At 44.5% G+C, this 18,854-nt stretch overlaps 1 long non-coding RNA gene across 1 annotated transcript; it reads right to left on the bottom strand.

Annotated features, from left to right (window-relative positions):
* Positions 1-8,577: 8,577 nt before the first annotated feature.
* On the bottom strand, positions 8,578-18,573 carry LOC140407069 (uncharacterized). Its single transcript, XR_011939426.1, has 3 exons — positions 18,387-18,573; positions 11,196-11,315; positions 8,578-9,052 (listed from the first exon to the last, which is right to left on the bottom strand). It is a non-coding gene; the product is annotated as an uncharacterized lncRNA (long non-coding RNA).
* Between the last annotated feature and the right edge of the window lie 281 nt (positions 18,574-18,854).

The following is an 18,854-nucleotide window of genomic DNA, read 5'->3' as shown; positions in this document are numbered from 1 at the left end:
AGAATTGTAGAGATCTATAAAACAGGGGCTTTACTGAGACACACCTTATTGTGCTGGCTACGTGTTACACCTGGCTGCGGGAGAAACAATGAACCATGTGATATTGCATGATGATATATGATTAGCATATCACAGTTAGAATTAACCCCTTACATCTTGAATATTGTCATTTGACAGTTAACCAAATCAGTGATATATCCATCTGTTCCATGCAGCTAACTTCCATTTGAGTTAATTTCATTGTGAAAGTGGTACCTTTTGGCATGCTTGCTGCATTGTGGGAGGCATGGTCGCACAGTGGTTAGCACCATGGCTTCACAGTGCCAGGGTCCCGGGTTCGATTCCCGGCTCAGGTCACTGTCTGTGAAGAGTTTGCGCGTTCTCCCCGTGTCTGTGTGGGTTTCCTCCGGGTGCTCCGATTTCCTCCCACAAGTCCCGAAAGACGAGCTGTTAGGTAATTTGGACATTCTGAATTCTCCCTCTGTGTGCCCGAACAGGCGCCGGAATGTGGCGACTAGGGGATTTTCACGTAACTCAGTAACTCCATTGCAGTGTTAATGTAAGCCTACTTGTGACACTAATAAAGATTCTTCTTATTATTACCAGGCAAGGAAGACTGCAAATTGACGAGAGTAACTTGCAGTCTTCTTCTTACAGTAACAGCATTTTTGAGGGGATTTAATAGAGAAATTCAAACTCACGAAGGGTTTTGACAAATTAAATTAGGAGAAAATCGTTTTCAGTGTCAGACGGGTTGGTGACCAGAAGATGCTGTGCCAAAGTACCAGAGGTGAAAGACAGTACCTGTTACACTGGAATATACCATCCTAAAGGGTGGTGGAAGAAGATTCAGTGCTACCTTTCAAAAGAAAACTGGACATAGCATTGAAGGGACTATGAGAAAAGCGCAGGGCAATTGGACAGATTGGATAGCGTTTTCAGAGAGCTAGCAAAAGCAACATGGAGAAAATGAGTGGTTTTATGAATCCATCATTTCATTTCAGCCACCAGTACATACTTTAACTTTCACGGTTTAGGAACATAATTTGGCCACAAGCTTGCAAATCTACAATTCATTATCTTTCTAAGGGGGCGATCGCAATTCGATATACTTTGCTTTTGTATTTCAATGTTGCTTCACACTGACCTTCAACTGGGGCACTAACTATAGAATACTTCATTAACCTGACTTTGGCAAGGACGACTATATTTGCCAAGGCTCCTTCGACAGCACCCTCAGAAACGTGTCACCTTGAAGGACAAGAGCAGCAGACACATGCAAACAGCAACACCTGCAGGTTCCTGCCAAGCCACACACATCCTGACTCAGCACTATATTGGCATTCCATCACTGTACCTAGGTCAGGAACCTGGAATTCTATCCCTAAAAACAGAGGGTGTATCGACAGTTCATGGGCTGCAGTGGTTTAAGAAGCACCACCACCTTCTCCAGGCCATTTGGGGCTGGGCTATAATGTCGGCCTAGCCAGTGACGCCCATATCCCACGATCAAATCAAAAAGAAAGCATTTCTTGTTCTAAATTTTAATGATTGACGGGGGAGGGGTGGTGGGTGGGGTTACCTGTTGATGTAGTTTGAAGCCAGCTCTTGAGTTGTTGTATTTATATCCGAGGTCCATTTACCTCTTCCAATATTACCTGAAAATAAGTTCTCAGTGTAATCCATTTCACCCTCAGTTGTCAGTTTCTGACTCCAGCAACATTTGTCAAAGTGCGTAATGTGATTCCCCGAGAACAGATTCCACGAGTGTTTAATTGTTTGTGCCATGAGAAGACACAAATCATACACGTTGTCTTGAGTTTTATGAAAGAGAAGATAGTTTTTTATTGTAGTCAACCCTATGTAAGTAAAATAATAATTTTAAAACACTCAGTTTCACACACACACACACACACACACACACAGACAGACCGCTTAAACAATTTAGAGTCCAATAATGTTAAAGTGGTTATGGAGAAAGAGAGAAAGAAAGAAAGACAGACAGATGCAGGGGTGTGTTTCTTCAGTGTCCCAGTTGCTTACAGTGTAAACAGGTGCTTAAAACAGACAAAGGGTTGCCTTGTCATAGAACCTTCTCACTCCCAACATCCCACTGACCCAACTATGGTCACGGTTTGTGTATCCCCGTTCTAACTTGTCTAGATCATGGCTGGGAATTCCTCTCCCAACCAGAGTCCCTAGTCCAAGTGATTATGTCCAATGTTTTGGCTGCACCGCATTGAGAATCCAAATGATTGTCTGGCTGTTTTATAATAATAATAATCTTTATTGTCACAATAGGCTTGTCACAAGAACGTGCAGACCCCAAACAGACAGTGACCCAAGTCGGGAATCGAACCTGGGACGCTGGAGCTGTGAAGCAACAGTGCTAGGATTGGTCCCTATTGATTTTTCCAAGGCCATTATTCATGGTGTGGCTTTGGAGACAGATTGTTTCCATTTTAATGGTTTGGGAATGTAGAAGACACAACGATATAAACGTGAAGCCATCTTTGACTGTGGTCCCAAGGGGCTGGAATGTGGTGTTCTTCGCAAAACTAAATCAACAATGGGTTTCAAGCCATGTAGTATCTCTTATATTTCAAATAAGAGACGAGGGTGTGGTGGTAGTGTGAGTTTGAATTTTATTGCAAAACTCAAGTTAGTGTAGTACACTTAAAAAATTACAAAAACTACTGAACAAAAGAAACAAAGGTCCAGCGGGCATAAGGAAGAAGACAATGGAAGAAGAACAAAAGCGAAGGTAACACGTGTGCCAGTAACTGTATACCTGTACGGTTTGATACCGTCCCCGTCTCCCCCAACTTTGCCCCCTATTGGTTTACAAGTTTTGAATTGTGACTTCAGAATGGTGGTCTTTACCATCACTCACATTGATATCTAACTTACTGGCCGTACTCACTTTGTCACATTGTCACATCCGCAGTCTGGCTTCTATAAAACTAATGTGCTCCCTCAGCACACGTTCCCACAGGCGTATTTGGAAAATTTAGAATTTAACTATTTCTCTACAAGCCAGTCAATTCAAAAGCCATTTTTTGGACATAAAGCATGGCTTCACAACCTTCTCTTTGCCGTACTTTGGACATACTGCTCCCTTAATGAATAAATGAAACACGTCACACAGCATGCTGATGTTATCTATGAAGGTGTCCCAACTAGGAACACCAGTTTGTTAGTTTTACTTTGTTTTGGTGTGAGGAGACAAGAGGAAATAAATAGCCCAGTCATCCAGGAACAATTATTGCAGACTTTGTTAACGTAAAGAAAAGACAATTCACATGAACAGGACTACTCTACTCTCCAACAGGTAAGGTATATGAATGACTGAACACACACACAAAGTCATACATACCCCTTATTTCAAAATATATCAATGATCACTGAACTCCTTAAGACTTTCACATTTCCCCAAACAACATTCAAAGTAAATTAATGTATGAGATAAAACTATCTTATATTTACCACGCAATACAGGGATAATAATCAAGTCAGGGAAACATCTTGTCCTGGTCCAGCAAAGCTCCGTAAACTGCCTTTACGGAGGTTTTCTGCATTGCCCTGACTCTAAGACTTTGAGGATGTTAGATGTAAAAACGTGACCTTCAGTCTGGTTGCCTGGAAAACTGGCTTTTCAGACTGGCATCTGCTAAGTGGTATCTGACCTCCTTGCTTCGGAGGGTCCAGCCAATTATATCTTTGTTCCTCTTTGATTATGCCTTCTGTGTATTTGGCTGTCCGCCCCTGTCAACGTCCTTGACTCTAGACGTTGACATATATACAGCTCATTGATCTTTCCCAATCATCTATGTAAACTGTTTTTACTCAAAGGCCATTCATAGATGCATCTCACTGGGGCCTTCTGAATACTGCCTACTGCTGTCTCTAGGCAGATTTCTACCTGCTGCTGGCCATTTCAAGACCTATACTGTTTTGCTAACTTCATTTTATTGCTGTTGCCAGGAAAATTCTTGACTAACAGTTTTACTTTATCAATTAGTCCAATAATTTTGATTCTGAGTGACTACAGACATCTGGAGGATATCTACTATTTGTTTTGGATATCATACTGGGGTCACGGATGAACCCTTCACTGATTTATTTTTTGACCAGCACCATGCAATTAAAAAGCCATTTGGTATTACAGAACTTGAGTATTGTGAAAGAAGAGACATGCTAAAGAAGCTTTTCATCCTGCACTCATCAAGACAGCTACACAAGATTAATCAACAGTAAAGGGATCAACAATGTATACTGCATGAGAGGAGAGTGCTGAGTGGTTGGGCTCTGGCAGAGGCGTTTCCATAGGGAATGCAGCAGAGAACAGTTAATTGCCAAGCTTTTGTTTCAAAATCAAACCAGGCAGGTTGGTTCTGATTGGGCAATGTACTGCCATGAGGAATGAACTAGGGAATGGCTGTCCCGCAAGCTTTTGCTTAGTTGGTAAAGATGTAATCCATGGACATACTCCTTCTGTCTGCAGAGGTCAGGACCCTGTTTGTGAATATATGTGGCCAATTAAAGATTATCAGTTGGGCTTGCTATGTGGCTCACTGACACATTCTACAAGGTCAGAGGTGGGGTTAAGGATTGGAGTCTGGGGTGAATCAGAGGTGAGGGGAGGTTCAGAGTTTGGGATTGGGGGTGTTCAGGTTGAAGGGTTGGGTCTGCGGGGGTGATCGGAGTTCAGGTCGGGAGGGGGAGCTGGCCTGCGATGGGGGTGGGGATAAGTCCTTGAGGTTTCAAGGTGGTGTTGAATACCGTAGAGATGGTGGGCATGTAGCCAGATTTCTGGCGGATTCCTATGGGTGTCGGCCTGAGTGTATACAAGAGCTATCAGAAGTTAGAAGAGCTGTTAATTCTTCTAACTTTTTCTGGGTAACTATTAGCGAAACCCTGGCAAGTTATCCGAAGTTTGCAATTTAAATGACATTTTAGGATGGTCCCCAACGCAGTGCAATTGTCCAGAGGAAGTTAATACATCCGGGCAATTATCGTGCAACTGCTTACCTGGAAACGTCCAAGAGGGATTCCCCAGCGCATCTTATAGGAGGAGGTGTTAGCAGTTCTGGAAAGTGTGAAAATAGATAAGTCCCCTGGGCCGGATGGGATTTATCCTAGGATTCTCTGGGAAGCTAGGGAGGAGATTGCTGAGCCTTTGGCAGAAAATACGGAGGCATGGGATTCAGGGTAATTTAGCAGTTTGGATCAGAAATTGGCTAGCTGGAAGAAGACAAAGGGTGGTGGTTGATGGGAAATGTTCAGACTGGAGTCCAGTTACTAGTGGTGTATCACATGGATCTGTTTTGGGGCCACTGCTGTTTGTCATTTTTATAAATGACCTGGAGGAGGGCTTAGAAGGCTGGGTGAGTAAATTTGCAGATGACACTAAAGTCGGTGGAGTTGTGGACAGTGCGGAAGGATGTTCCAAGTTACAGAGGGACATAGATAAGCTGCAGCGCTGGGCTGAGAGGTGGCAAATGGAGTTTAATGCAGAAAAGTGTGAGGTGATTCATTTTGGAAGGAATAACAGGAAGACAGAGTACTGGGCTAATGGTAAGATTCTTGGCAGTGTGGATGAGCAGAGAGATCTCGGTGTCCATGTACATAGATCCCTGAAAGTTGCCACTCAGGTTGAGAGGGTTGTTAAGAAGGCGTACGGTGTGTTAGCTTTTATTGGTAGAGGGATTGAGTATCGGAGCCATGAGGTCATGTTGCAGCTGTACAAAACTCTGGTGCGTCCGCATTTGGAGTATTGAGTGCAATTCTGATCGGCGCATTATAGGAAGGATTTGGAAGCATCGGAAAGGGTGCAGAGGAGATTTACCAGGATGTTGCCTGGTATAGAGGGAAGATCTTATGAGGAAAGGCTGAGGGACTTGAGGCTGTTTTCCTCTAATGACTTAATTGAGGCATACAAAATGATCAGAGTATTGGATAGGGTGGACAGTGAGAGCCTTTTTCCTCGGATGGTAATGTCTAGCACGAGGGGACATAGCTTTAAATTGAGGGGGGATAGATAGAGGACAGATGTCAGAGGTAGGTTCTTTACTCAGAGAGTAGTAAAGGCGTGGAATGCCCTGCCTGCAACAGTAGTGGACTCCCCAACACTAAGGGCATTCAAATGGTCATTGGATAGACATATGGACGATAAGGGAATAGTGTCGATGGGCTTTAGAGTGGTTTCATAGGTTGGCGCAACATTGAGGGCCGAAGGGCCTGTACTGCGCTGTAATGTTCTATGTTCTACGTAATGTTCTATGTTCTATAGGCAAATCCCAAATCCAACGCTGGGGATCTCAGAGTTACGGCCCTGGGTGTTGAAAATACATGAAGCAATATAATAACAATCTTTATTGTCACAAGAAGGCTTACATTGATGTTGCAATGAAGTTACTATGAAAATCCCCTAGTCGCCACATTCCGGCGCCTGTTTGGGTACACAGAGAGGGAATTCAGAATGTCCAAATTACCTAACGGCACGTCTTTTGGAGGCAACCGGAGCACCCGGAGGAAACCCCACGCAGACACGGGGAGAACGTGCAGAATCTGCACGGAGAGTGACCCAAGCCGGGAATCAAACCGGGGACCCTGGCGCTGTGAAGCAACAGTGCTAACCACTCTGCTACCGTGCCGCCACCCCCCCATGCAGTACCCTTTCTAACAGCACTGTGGGTGCACCTACACCATATGGACTGCAGCGGTTCAAGAAGGCGGCTCACCTTCTCAAGGATAATTAGGGATGGACGGGAAGTGTTGGCCGGGTCATCGATGCCCACATTCCATGAAAGAATTTTGAAAATGAGGATTGCGAGCAGCAGAGAGAGAAGTAGAAAATTTTGAAGGACTGCCAATGGAAAAACGATGAAACCTGAATCTTAGCATGTCTATCTCATTTAGATTTTAAAATGTAACATATGATCACATGAACTGAGATTATGTTCTAAAATTAACCATAATTCTGATTTAACTTTGGCGTGGCAGCCTTTCCCTGGAGTTGCTGAGCAGGAGGACTTGATAGATCTACCATTCGGTTTCAGCAGCATTTTGCGATTACTGGAACTCAGTAGAAATTTAAGTTAAAACTTCTCAGGTGCAAATAGGAATTGTTTCATTTGTCTTCTATTGATTACAATTTGAAAGTCATTTAAAAGGCAATTCGTAAACAATTTGAAGCTTTCAAAGAATCACAGAAATGATCTTCTTGCTTAGGCAAACAGCTCGCAATAACTTTAGAAGTCAAGTCTGAAACTGAAATATGAATACAGGGAGACAGTGAATAGTTCAGATCAAAGTATAGATGATTAATGAAAAAGAGAGAGAGAAAGAAATCCAGCTGATGATCCAGCCCAGCTCCAGCTCCAGCTAAAAAATGGCCGAACGAAACGTTTCATATCTGTCTTTAGCCAAGTAATTACACCCTAATATAATCCTAATTGGTTTGGGTTCGACTCAAACACATCTGATTTGACGGCAAGCCGTCCATCTTTAATATGCAACATTTGTTCTAATTGTTTCGTATCTGCATACTTGTGCATGTTTAAGAATGTGATATTGTGCTGTTATCAGGGCCAGTTTGAACTGGTCTTTTGCTGACTTCGCTGTTATAACAATAGAGCCTTCATGTTACTTTGTCATGCCATACTGTTGCTATAAATTCTGCCCTGTCCTTGGACACTGTCTTGAAAAATGTATTCATTAGTTCAGTTAAAGTGTTTGTTTTAATCTCTACTGCCTTTGCAAGTATCAGGTTCTTTTGTGTTGTAAAGTGAATAATGCTGTGTTATGCTGTTTTGTAAGCTGTATGTTTTGCGATGATCTGAGGTTATGAGAGTGTTGAAATCCTTAATTTAAACTGGGGCTTAATATTTATCCTAAATAGCTATATTTTACCTATTAGGTGTGTTAGGAAATAGTTGCCTTCTACAGGACTACACTATTTGGAATTGAGATAGGTGTGATTTTAAACCTGCTGCTTACACTGCTGCATGCCCCTGATTACTCTCTGGTGACAGCTGGTGGGGGTATTCAGACATGGACACAAAGTGGGGGTCGTGAGCAGCCTGAACTGAGAACAATCTCATCACAGTCAGTGACAAAGATCACAAATGAATAATGGTTCCCAGGTGAGATTTTCTGGGAAACTGTCATGTTCTGTAGACTGGCCGAAGTGAATGATGAACTACAGAACATCTAGTTTAAATAATTAATTGTGAAACATTTGAGTGATGAGATAACTAGAAATAAACTACTAGCACTAATTAACTATTGTAGAGCTGCTGCAAAATACATCTGACCTCCAGCACGACCCACTCCCAACTCCCCAGCCAAGAGTCACGTGGTCTCGTGGTGGGCTTACGCTGCCACCTGGTGGTCGGAGGTCGTGCATAACATTATGTAAAAGCTTGCTTTATGCATCTCATCACAAAACCATAGCCAACCAAGGAATCTTCAGGATCATAGCAGGGTGGTGCAAAATATGCCCTGCGAGTAACTAACTTCCTCCCTTTCCCCAAACACGCCTAAGTAAATTCATCTATAACTGATTGGATTGGATTTGTTTATTGTCACATGTACCGAGGTGCAGTGAAAAGTATTTTCTGCGTGCAGCTCAAACAGATCATTTAGTACATGAAAAGAAAATACGCCATAGGGCAACATAAGGTGCACAATGTAAATACATAAACACCGGCATCGGGTGAAGCATACAGGGGTGTAGTGTTAATCAGATCAGTCCATAAGAGAGACGTTTAGGAGTCTGGTAACAGTGGGGAAGAAGCTGTTTTTGAATCTGTTCATGGGTATTCTCCTGCCCGATGGAAAGAAGTTGGTCCCGTGCAGTTATTTCCATTGCGTAAGTCATAAGCACATGGATGCATCCTTAGTTTGGAATATAATGAAACAGTCTGATATTTTCATATTAGTCGAGTATTTTTGAGATGTTGCAGGGTGGTAATGAATCGTAAATATTTGCTTTTCGCAAACTCAGCAGCATTTGGTGAGAAAACAAGCAACAAATCTTCGGGATTATCTGGGAAAATAGTGAGGAAAATAAATATTTTCAGACTTGGCATGCACATGGAAATGGTCTGCACACCAAAGGAAATAGCTTTTTAAGCAGCGGAGGAGTAGAAATGGAACTGCTCCGCTCAGTTACTAAATCCTCATGGATTCACTCAATCTGCCAGCATTGATTTGATGACTCCACCTGGATTACAGCACGGGGATTCTGAAGAAGCAAGACACGCGCAGACACCGAAACGCATGAAGCATGATGAAATGGATGTACCACACACTAAGCTGAGTGAGGCGTACAGGAATGGAAAGGACACACACAGTAAACCATGTCAAGCATGCAGAAATAGATGCATCGCACAATGAACTGAATGAGTTACAAGCGAATGGCACTGACCCGAGCAGTACGAAGATTGATACAACTGCAAGTTAACGGGGTTAAGCATGCAGAAGTGGATGTAATGCATGCTGAAGGGAGTGAGGCATAAAACGGTGGGAACAAAGATTCACGCTGAACTGGGTGAAGCAGACTGTAATAGATGACAGGCACGCACCTAAATGAATGAGGCAGGTTAAAATACCGTGGACAAGGAACTGAGTAAATCATACAAAAATGTGAGGCGAAAACTCTCAAAATCTATTTATAAAATCCCCTGGGAGACTGCCACCTTGTAATCCATTGTAAGGGAAGTTAGTGCAATGAGGTTTGCAGTGGAATTTCTGCAAAGGAACCAGTTTCAGATTCACCTCTTTAAAAATAAAATTGCTGATTTGAAAAGTGCCCATTCAATGCAAAGTGACCAGACATCACAACCCGTACAATAATTATGACTTCTGATCGTCCTTGAAGGAACTGCATGAAGGAATGGACTTGAGCGGTTGAAGGGCCTACACCTGTTCCAGTGAGGAATACTGAAGGGGATGAGCAACATGGGAGTGAAGTTAGACAGGGTGGAGTAAATGTTCACCAACCCGGATGGTAATCTGACAGAGCCAATCGTCAGCCTGGCACCTGCCTGTTTCTTCATCAACTGAAAACTGAGCGTGTTCTATAAGGGCAGGTGCTCTGCTCCACTGACCAAGCCAGCTGCACGGTTCAATTCCCGTACCAGCCTCCACGAACAGGCGCCGGAATGTGGCGACTAGGGGCTTTTCACAGTAACTTCATTTGAAGCCTACTTGTGACAATAAGCGATTTTCATTTCATTCATGTCAGAAACTGGACCATTGCTCAGAATGGATGTTGAGCAAGTCCTTTCCAGGAGCAGTTGTTGCTCAGTTATGGGCTCTTCATCCATGAAATGCCTTATTTACTTGTATGTTACAACATACAGGGCATAGAGTTTGAATTCTAATGTCATGTCCCTCTCAGCATCGTGGGCATGGTTTCATTCTGAACAATTTGCTGGCATGGGCCCTGAATTAGTCATTTTATATATTTTTTTCAATTAAGGAGCAATTCAGCATGGCCAATCCACCTACCCTGAACACCTTGGGTTGTGGGGGTGAGGCCCACGCAGACACGGGGTGAATGTGCAAACTCCACACAGACAGTGACTCGGGGCCGGGATCGAACCCAGATCCTCAGCGCCGTGAGGCAGCAGTGCTAACCACTGCGCCACCGTGCTGCCCTCGATTTACATTCATCGCCATTCATATGAGGGGGCCAGGCTTGCAACACGATGAGGCCCATGAGGGTTTCGGTGATGTGAATGTGACTGAGCCCAACTCAATGATGTTTATTTGCTCTCTTGTGGTGGGGTAAGCAGTCTCATGAGTAATTGTGGAGTCAATTTAATAACAATAATCGCTTATTGTCACAAGTAGGCTTCAATGAAGTTACTGTGAAAAGCCCCTCGTCGCCACATTCCGGGAGGCCGGTACGGGAATTGAACCCACGCTGCTGGCATTGTTCTGCATTATAAGCCAGCTGTTTAGCCCACTGTGCTAAATCAGCCCCGGTTTACATCCATTCCTGAATTTCCCAATAAACAGGGGCTTTCTCCTCCTCCTCATTCCAAAGGTTGGAGCTCTGTTCATGATGTTCGATTTGTACGCCCCTCCACCATGCAATGTTGTGCAATGTGCAGCACATCACTACTATTCCTGATACCCTTGCTGGGGCATATTGCAGAGAGCTAGAAGCAGCTGAAACATACCTCTCAAATGTGAACTGCCCATGGTGCTCTTGGTGACACCATTACTGCTGTAGTAGATGTTCTCTGCTTCCATTTGTTGTCTCCTAAATGCGATCATTAGCCAAGTTCTTCCCCTCTCACCTGAAAGCCAATCAGAGATCTGTGTCGGTGGCTGAAATATCTGAGCGACTTGGGAACTCTTTAGTTTGAAGGTGTCATTGCAGCTGCCAGGGAACCTTCCGCACACATGAAAGAAGACCTTGTGTTGGCCACAAACCACCTGTCCGTTGATTGAATGGTTGGGCTCCCAGTTGACAAAGGTGTCTGCGTTTTGAGTTGGGGCCTTTACGGCAGCTGGGTTCAATCAATAATACCCTGCACCTGAGGGAAGCCTGTTAATTGGGCAAGGCCGTGGCTCCCTGGGTCGGAGATACCAAATCTATAGGGAAATGAATCTGTTCCCTTACACAAGCAAACAGGGCATTAGTTAAGGCCTTAATGCAACTGTGTGTGATTGAATATACCAGCCAAGTCGGATGATCCCTGGGAGGATCAGGTGGTATAGAATTTGAGAGTGGTTACCTGCACAGCCACAGGCAGGGCATGGCATGAGTCGTTGTTGGATCATGTGACATATGTCTGTCACCACCTCGTGACTTGACCTCAGTCGCTTTTGGCACTGGTTCTCCATCACGCTGAGGTAGGATGTCCTACATCTGACCACCCTTCCCACAGGGTAGTACCTGGTTGTCCTACCTTTCCTTCTCTTCCTTCCTGGGACATAGGCAGCCGCCTCTTCCTCCTGACCTCCCCCTCTCCTTCTGGCGTCTGATGGTGACTGTCCTCTATGATCACGGGTGCCGGGCCCATCTTCTATGTTCCAGTGCACAGAACATTATGCATCCATCCCCAGCACAAAGCTCTTCCCAACACCTGAGTGCATGAGTCAGGAGGCAACAATAATTGCCACGCAGGACCGCAAGGCCCACCCTCCCGCTCGCTTGAGTTAAGGGAAGACATTTGGAATTTGTTTTGTGCCACTTTTGAGGCAGTGAATAAAATTCTAAAGTGTTGATTTAAATGGTTGCCTGCCTCCATAAAATGTGAATTTGTGAAATGCGCCCACATTCCAGCCCCAGTGAAAATGGGAAGTGCCATGTCTGGGTACGATTGTTGTGCCGTTCTGCTACATTTGCCACAACAGAAAGGCTGTCCGTCGTGGGCAAAACCTGTGACCAAAGTTCAGCTTTAACACAGTTAGAGATGGTGAGAGAGCTAACAGGACTGGAAGGAGATACCCAGGCAGAAAAAGAAGCCTGATGGATTAAGTAAAAGTTTGTTGAAAGGAAGAAGAAACAAAGTTGTTTGTTTCATTATTTCTGGTAAACACAAACTGGAGTTAAGGAAAAACATTTTCTTCACATGTAAGTTACTCTGGCAGTATCGGTCATATATGTTTGGGTTATGGTCACAGTAAACACAAGTAGGGAACCCAACCTGTTAAACATTCAGCTCTTGTTAATATTGGTTTAGTCACATTGGGTTCTTTCATTTTTGTGCATTTTACAGGATGTGGGCTTCGCTGGCTGGGCCAATATTTGTTGCCCATCCCTAATTGTCCTCGAGAAGGTGGTGGTAAGCTGCCTTCTTGAACCGCTGCAGTCCATGTGGTGCAGGTACACCCACTGTGCAGGTAGAGAGGGAGTTCCATGATTTTGACCCAGCGACAGTGAAGGAACAGCGATATATTTCCAAGTCAGGATGGTGTGTGACTTGGAGGGGAACCTCCAGGTGGTGGGGTTCCCAGGTATCTGCTGCTCTTGTCCTTCTAGATGGTAGCAGTCGTGGGTTTGGAAGGTGCTGTCTAAGGACTCTTGGTGAGTTACTGCAGTGCCTCGTGTAGATGGTACACACGGCTGCTACTGTTCGTTGGTGGTGGAGGGAGTGAATGTTTGCAGAAGGGGGAGCAATCAAGCGGGGCTGCTTTGTCCTGAATGGTGTTGAGCTTCTTGAGTGTTGTTGGAGCTTCACTCATCCCGGCAAGTGGAGAGTATTCACCAGTCCAGTGACAATACCACTGCGTACCATTTTGCATTGTAATTTATAAGTTGTATTTTTATAACTAGGGAGGGAGTGTAGTATAGGTAGCACGGTAGCACAGTGGATAGCACTGTTGCTTCACAGCGCCAGGGACCCGGGTTCGATTCCCAGCTTGGGTCACACTGCGGAGTCTGCACATTCTCCCCGTGTCTGCGTAGGTTTCCTCCGGGTGCTCCGGTTTCCTCCCGAAAGACGTGCTGTTAAGTGAATTGCACATTCTGAATGCTCCCTCTGTGTACCCGAACAGGCGCCGGAATGTAGCGACGGGGGGATTTTCATGGTAACTTCATTGCAGCGTGAATGTAAGCCTTCTTGCGACACGGGGAGAACGTGAATACTCCGCACAGAGTGATCCAGCGGGGAATCGAACCTGGACCCTGGCGCTGTGAAACCACAGTGCTATCCACTATGCTACCATGCTGCCCACATTCCACAGCCGCGACGCGAGATCCCCGAACGTTGTGAGGACACGCGCCCCACGCCGTCGGGGACTCGGCCCATTGGGGGCAGGGCATGGGGGGAGGGCTTCATGTGATGTCCTGAGGCCATCCCGACGGCATGCTCTGTGAGTACGCCGAATGAGGGTGCGGAGCAGCGGAAAAATGGCACCGCATCCGATTCCAGCGTGAACGGGGATTCTCCAGCCAATCGCCGAATGTGATTTCGGCGGCAGTGATCGGAGAATTCTGCCACCGATACCTGTTTTGAAGATAGTGGGGGGTTGAATATTGGCCAGGGCACCAGGAAGAACCCTGTTGCTGTCCTTCAAATAGTGCCATGAGGTTATTTAGGTCCAACGTAGAGAGCAGATGGCACCTCAGTTAACAGATGGCGCTCAGCCAGTGCAGTGCTCCTCTGGCACTCGAGCATTAGCCTTGATTTGGTGCTTGGGTCTCTGGTGTGGGATTGGCGAACATAGTACAAACTGGGCAAGGGGAACAATCCTGCAGTGGATCAGGGCAGGCACACTCTGTAGTGATCTGCAAGGGTTTAATGTAAAGACATTACAACAAAGTAATCACTAGAGGGCAGCACTAGGGATGTATAAATAGACAGATGGAAGCCAGGATCAGTCTCTTCACAAGAACAGGGTCTAGTGACCACAAGCATACACGGACAGCTCAGCACAGGTGTAGATAATCATAAGAACTTCTTAGTTAATCTTGTTCATATAACATCTCGTTTAAGCATTGGAGAGAGAACAAACTCACAGTTAATTAGTCAACATTACTCAATAAAGCATTTGCTCTAATTGGAAGACTACAAGTGTTAATCAACATCGAGTTAAAGATGATCCTGGAAGAAGCAATTGAGTTACACATGTTTCACAAAGCAATATAACATTACTATCAGAAATAGTAATATAATATGGTATCAGGAAGTGACTTCAAGAAAGCTTACTAGATAAATTAGATTAGAACCAGAAATATAAAAAAGATGAAAATTTGTACCGGTATTCGACTTTAGAACATTACAGCACAGTACATGCCCTTCGGCCCTCGATGTTGCACCGACCTGTGAAACCACTCTAAAGCCCATCTACACTATTCCCTTATCATCCATATGTCTATCCAATGACCATTTGAATGCCCTTAGTGTTGGCGAGTCCACTACTGTTGCAGGCAGGTCATTCCACGCCCTTACTACTCTCTGAGTAAAGAACCCACCTCTGACTTATATCTATCTCCCCTCAATTTAAAGCTATGTCCCCTCATGCTAGACATCACCATCCGAGGAAAAAGGCTCTCACTGTCCACCCTATCCAATCCTCTGATCATCTTGAATGCCTCAATTAAGTCACCTCTTAACCTTCTTCTCTCTAACGAAACCCATCGCAAAACGCAGAAAAATGAAATCTTTGAGAGATTCGGGTTCACCAGACATTTGCAAAAACATGAAGAATCATTCATCAGATTTGTCACAGATTTAAAGGCAATTGCACAAGCCTGCAACTTTGCTGCTTTCAGAGACTCAATGCTCAGAGACCAAATTGTTAAGGGAATATGTGATGAGGTACTCAGCCAATCATTATTAAAAGAGAAAGATTTAACGCTGGAAATCGCGAACCAAAAGTGTTTAACTCACGAAAACAGTAAAGAACCGTATGAGTTGTACTACCATGAAAGCGGCACAAGGGTCTACCACAAGGTCGAGTCTGTTAAAATGGTTTCTCAGCTTTCAAACCAGCTTCCTCATCGCGGTACCTCTGATTCGAACAAGTACGCACAGGCGCACATCAACCAAAAACGCAAATCGGCAAGAAGCCGTGCATGCGCAGTTAAAAAAGTGCACTCTGGGTGAAGATCGATCTGTGAATGCCCAAGAAGCTGTGCATGCCCAGTTGAAAAAGGAGCGCACACCGTCTGAAGATTGATTTCCGCATGCGCAATCGATTATTACGCATGACGTCACGAGCGTCAGAAGACTCAGACCATGCACTTAAAGGGAAACTGCCCGAACATCACAAATAAAACTCTTAAAGGTACAAAACCCAAATGTTTTACCTCAAAAGGCACAACATTGCCTGAATTTCAACCAGCAGCTGAAAACAACCTTCGCAGCACCCGAGGACACACAGTCTGCAGCATCTAAAGTGAAGAGCACATTAACAAATCCAAAACGAAAGAAGATGATTTGTTCATTAAAGAATACTACTCAGACATGGCTGAGTTTTTCAGATATGATCATCATAGCATCAGCAACACGGTTGAAAAGCTGAATACGACTCTACTCATGGTAGGTGAATCCAATTCCATGATGCAATGGGTGATCGTTGATACATTGGATGACAGCAACCTGTCAAATACAAGAAGAAAACGACTCCACACAGACAGCGATGAAAGACTCCACACAGAGAGCGACGCAAGCCTCCACAGAGAGCTCGTTGATACACTCCACAGAATGGAAGCAATAAAAGACTCCAGAGTGACAACCATTGCATGAAGAAGACTAAGAAGGTCTATCCACCTTATTTCAGCAACCAGAAGAAAATCTACCCAGCTCATTTAATCAACAACAAGCCGACTATGAAGGTCTATCCACCTTATTTGATGAACAACAAGAAGACAATGAATGTCCAACCACTGTATGTACGAATACTGACACAGTGATCATAATCAGCATACACGATGTACAAGATCACAGCGAGACTGACAGATTGGGCAGCACGGTAGCATTGTGGATAGCACAATTGCTTCACAGCTCCAGGGTCCCAGGTTTGATTCCGGCTTGGGTCACTGTCTGTGCGGAGTCTGCACATCCTCCCCGTGTGTGCGTGGGTTTCCTCCGGGTGCTCCGGTTTCCTCCCACAGTCCAAAGATGTGCAGGTTAGGTGGATTGGCCATGATAAATTGCCCTTAGTGTCCAAAATTGCCCTTAGTGTTGGGTGGGGTTACTGGGTTATGGGGATAGGGTAGAGGTGTTGACATTAGGTAGGGTGCTCTTTCCAAGAGCCGGTGCAGACACGATGTTCCGAATGGCCTCCTTCTGCACTGTAAATTCTATGATAATCTATGATCTGAGCTCATCTGTACAGAAGCACTCAACAATCAAAGTAAAACTACTTGAGTCCAGTGAGTCCGCATCAATTAAAACCTCATCCACTCTTGACAACCCACAAGAAACTGAAATCTTGACAATGTTAACGCCAGAAGAGGAGCACCAAGGGATAAAAAATGAAGCAAGTCAATCAGAAATCACTCCAGAAAAGGAGCACCAAGGTAGCAAAGAGAAACCAAATCAACCAGAAATGACTGATGTCACCAAGATCAATGCAACATCAGATCATTCACACATACCTCAAGTCGAAAAGCTCAATGAAACATCAGATACCACAAAGGACACTGATACCAGTAACTTTGAGAATGACTAGAATTATCCACATGGAACAGTCATTTAGCACAACAAAAACAACAAGAAACACAACATAAACAACAACAGCAAGAACAACAACAAAAACAACTAAAAGAAACACAACAAGAAGCACAACAAAAACAACAACAAAGACAACAACAACAACCTGTACAATATGGTACAATTCTGCAAATGAAGGACAATGTAGCAGCACAGTCCAAAACAATGGCAGGAGTACAAACATAACATGGCATGGCAACGAATCTCACAAATTCATATCTTCTCCACAACAAACAAGTTAATTAGTCAACGTTACTCAATAAAGTATTTGCATTAATTGGAAGACTACGAGTGTTAATCCACATTGAGTTAAAGATCATCCTGGAAGAAGCAAGTGAGTAACACATGTTGCACCAAGCAATACATTACTATCAGAAATAGTAATATAATATACTCGATAGCGAAAGCAAAATACTGCGGAGGTTTGAGATCTGAAACAAAAACTGAATGTGCTGGAAAGGTCTGGCAGCATGTGTGGAGCGAGAAATAGAGCTAACGTTTCTCGTGCAACATGACTCTTCTTTGAAGCTCACGTGTACTTGACTTTGGGCCTTGGACAGGTTAGCTGTGAACATCTACTGCGTGCCCTGAGGCATGTTACAGACAAAGTGGATTTAAAATTTGGGACTACTGTATGTCAGGCAGCATCTTTCACTGGAACAACGGGATCGGGAGAGCATTGGGTGTGTGTCCCCAATGGTTTTCAGGACTGGTGTGGAGGAAGGAACCCTAAACCTAACCTTTTTTGAAATAAGGCCTTATTTTAAAAGTTTGCCTTTTCGATGATGGCTTGCTCTGTCTCTCTGAGTACCACATTCAGACACAAGGTTGAAAGCAGAAGGTCCAGTCTGAACATTGCCAAATGTCGGGAAAGGGGCTCTCAAACAGAAAATAAACTCCCTATTTGAGGTTGCAAAGGGCCCAGTGCTAATTCCGGCACGGACCTTGCATGGTGATAGTTCAATCTCGACCAATTCAGTGGGCATATTAGTGAAATAGGGACCGTACTACTTTAGCCAGCCAAATGTTCACAATGTGCCATGTTTTCCAAGTAAAAGGAGCAGGAAAAGCAACTCCTTTCCCACAGACAGCAGAACAATGTGCCGACCTTTCTGCATTGCCCAAGTTTCAAAGACCACCCCTTTGGGTGGTTAACCGCGCGCAGTTACAACGGCGTCGGTGCATCATCGGTCGGCCCACCTGTGATGCTCCGCCCCCAATGGGCCGAGTTCCCGACGACGCGGGCCACATCTGGTCGCTGAGGTTGGGAACCCGGCGTTCCGGCTGCTTACAGTGTCCAGCGCCGTCACAATTCGTCCGGGATCTGCACCGCTGGCCGAGGAGCTTCTGCAACAGCACCAAGTTCCAAAGTTAGGATCAATGCGCAAACCTTCCGCAACATGCCAATCATCGAAATGGTGCCTTGTACCTTCAGCAACTTATCGCAAATAAAGCCTTCCAGCTGCAGCTTGAAAAGAATGTGTGATGTGCTGACTTAATTCTTCCTGTTCTTAGTTTTCATTTAGGTAATTAATTATTTTAGCAATTCAGATGAAGGCATCTGTGTGAAATGGCAGGATATTACTTCCTGTAGCTAATTAAATAAATGCACAACTCACATAATTATCGCTCTTAATTATTTCTGCACGATAGCATGGATGCCACTTT

Source organism: Scyliorhinus torazame, unplaced genomic scaffold (genome assembly GCF_047496885.1).
Source record: "Scyliorhinus torazame isolate Kashiwa2021f unplaced genomic scaffold, sScyTor2.1 scaffold_1145, whole genome shotgun sequence".
Lineage (NCBI taxonomy): Eukaryota > Metazoa > Chordata > Chondrichthyes > Carcharhiniformes > Scyliorhinidae > Scyliorhinus > Scyliorhinus torazame.
Note: the sequence above shows the minus strand (reverse complement) of the source record. Positions and strands in the feature narration are given on the sequence as shown.